Source organism: Pseudochaenichthys georgianus, chromosome 8 (genome assembly GCF_902827115.2).
Source record: "Pseudochaenichthys georgianus chromosome 8, fPseGeo1.2, whole genome shotgun sequence".
Classification (NCBI taxonomy): domain Eukaryota; kingdom Metazoa; phylum Chordata; class Actinopteri; order Perciformes; family Channichthyidae; genus Pseudochaenichthys; species Pseudochaenichthys georgianus.
The window spans coordinates 22,456,955-22,459,923 of record NC_047510.2 but is presented as its reverse complement, the minus strand read 5'-3'; positions in this window follow the sequence as shown (position 1 = coordinate 22,459,923).

Sequence of the window (2,969 nt, the reverse complement as noted above, 5' to 3'; positions counted from 1 at the left end):
GATCCCTAATATATGTAACACATAGGTATGCTAATAATGCAATAAACACAGGAGTCATTTTACAATATATGTTAAAGCAATAACCTCAACATGTAGATTGCACCTTGACACTGGTGTAGTAAATAAAAAGCAGGACTACAGTAGGGGCGGACACTCAAACAGCTGCGATAAGAGGACAGAGGATCAGCTGACGGGCTGGCAGAGCTGCACAGCAACAGCACACGGAGAGGGCATTCTGGGACACACTGCTGACACACACCACTGCTAACCGTGTGTTGATCACCATGTTGGTTAGCAACAGTGGTAGTACAGGAGAATACACCACATTAACCTATTTTAATAGAAGCTGTGACGCTCATGCAGTAATAACCTGCCAGCCACAAAATGGGAGCAGCGAATTTGTTTTTGTGCACCCGGAAACACGAAGAGCTGTTGCAGCTGTATCATTGTGGAGGCACATGGTGGCGCTTTGTTAATTAGTCTACCTTACTGCTGCAGCTGTGAGCTGAGAAGCTTTAACACAAGCATATATTTAACGCTGATTATCACAGAGCTGGTTACACACAGATGACCTTCATGTAGCACTATGGAAGTTATTTCTAAGATAGCCTATATCAGGCCCACAGTACGCATTTAAAATGTTTTTTTTTTAAATAGTTCATATTATATTTCATTCTTTAGATCTCACACATATATTTTTCAACTTAAATACAGTTCTTATATTTCTAGGCGTATAAACTCAGACTTTGATAGATAGATTAACAGGATATAAAATAATAATTTATTTGTGTAGTTACAGTACGATTACATAGGTTTGGATGTTTTGCCCAACCCTTATATTCAAATATCAATTGATTAAGTCTTACTATGTTGGTAAATAGGATATACAATATATTTAAAAAAAGATTATATACAATTACAGAACACAACGTTTGCATAACATAAGCGAGAGATTTAAAAAATAATGTTTTTATTCACAAAAAATAAATCAGGATCCACTGTTTATAGCCTAAGCTATCTTCTTGCAGTTGCTAAAGTATTATGTATAGAATTTTTGCGAAATTGGGATCTTGCATCTTCCTATATCATGAATCTCGACCTAACAAAAAGCTGCTCAAGCAACATCCAGAAGACAACACGGATGAGTATCACATGTAATACCAACATGCATGTGCTAAATGCAATAATGCATAATAATAAACTAAAATATAAAACCCAAAGTCATGCCATAGAGGGTTAAAACTTGAAATGAATACATGACAAATTAACATCAAATTACAGCAATTTTTTGAATTTGTTGTTCCGGGGCAACTATGGCAACTGACATGTACATGTCAACTGACAAAGTGACATGTAGGGCTTAAATATTGCTTTCACGTGCGGTGCATTAAGAGATCCTGATTTTTCTTTTTGCATGAACATTCACTAATGGACTTGATCATTATTTAATTAATATTAAATGAGCAGAAAATTATGACTTGTTCAAATGAAAAAATAGGGCTTGGCAAATCCATTCTTATTCCATAATATCTCTAAGGCCTCCTAGATTTATACAAATCTTATCCCAGGCTGCTTTAGGCCCTCTAGTGGTGGCAGGGTGAAAAGTAAAAGGTGATACTGGTGCACATTTTTGCATGCCAGCATCACTGAAACTCTGGATGTCCCAGGGTGGACAAAACATCAACATCTGTATTCAACACCTCTTAGGTCAACATGGTAGCTATATAAGTACACTCCATATATAAATGATTTCATTTAAGTTCTTTTAAAAATGGGCTTTTACTAATAATTGGTATTCACTCTATTAACTCACTTGTGTGGATGCCTTTATTTAGTCAGCTACATTAATTCCTGCATCCATCAAACACAAAACAACATTAAAACATGAAGAAGTGCTCATAGAAATCTGCATTAGAAAAAAGGAACTGTCAACAATAAAAAAAATCCAACTTGAGTAGACATGATCAACGAGATATTTACAACAAACAGACTTTAAAATAAATTAAATTATTAAATTAGTTTTACCAATTGTAACTGCAGCTAAGCTACACCAGGCTGTTTAACTAAAGCTACTAAGAAAAAGAAGTTCAAATATAATTGATTATCCCACTTAATTTTTTTTTTTAACTTACATATTTTTGGATAGTTTCACTGACTTGAGCACTAGTCTAAAAAAATGGGCCCCTTGTCTATTCCAGGGCTTTGTAACATCAGCATTGTACAATCTAAACAACTTAAACAGTCATTAACTTGCATATTTTACGCGGAACAAACTTACATACTGGTCTAAACACTGGGCATATCTTCTATTTCCCAGAGCAGAACACAAATAAATCCCTTATAGAGAATCAATGGTAATTATCGTATCCCTAACTATCCTTTTATGTCCCAAAATTGTTTGTAGTCAATAGGTAACTTCAAAAAATCGCAAAAAAAGCTATTTAACTTCGTATTCACTATGCAAATACGTATATAAGCCTTCATTTTTGTTTGATTTATATGTTAAACTTGTAGCCTACTCTAGAAAGATGCACAAAATAGGTCACATGTATAATATAAAATACTGTAGGCCTATATTCTGTAAGTGACAGGGATTTTGTATTTTTTAAGATTTTTGTTTCTCCATCTTTATTATGTATTTTTTGTGTTGCACATTGAACTGTTGTATTGTATGTGGGTGGATGTATACATTAGTGTTAGAGTAAAATAACTGGCTGGCTGTCTGTAGTTTCAAACTTTTTCATTATGTAACACTGTTTGGTTGGTTACCCAGAGGTGGTAGCCATGGACAGAGATGTCTACACTAGGAGACAACAGACAGTGAAGTATAGAGGGGTGTTACCCTTATCCAACGCCGGTTGATGCAGGGAGCTGAGGCGGAGACATGGCCATGTGAACGGAGAGAGAGGGACAGTTTGGAGAGGCGCCGGGGACTGCCCATGGTGGGGGGGCGGAGCAGTAAGCATGCG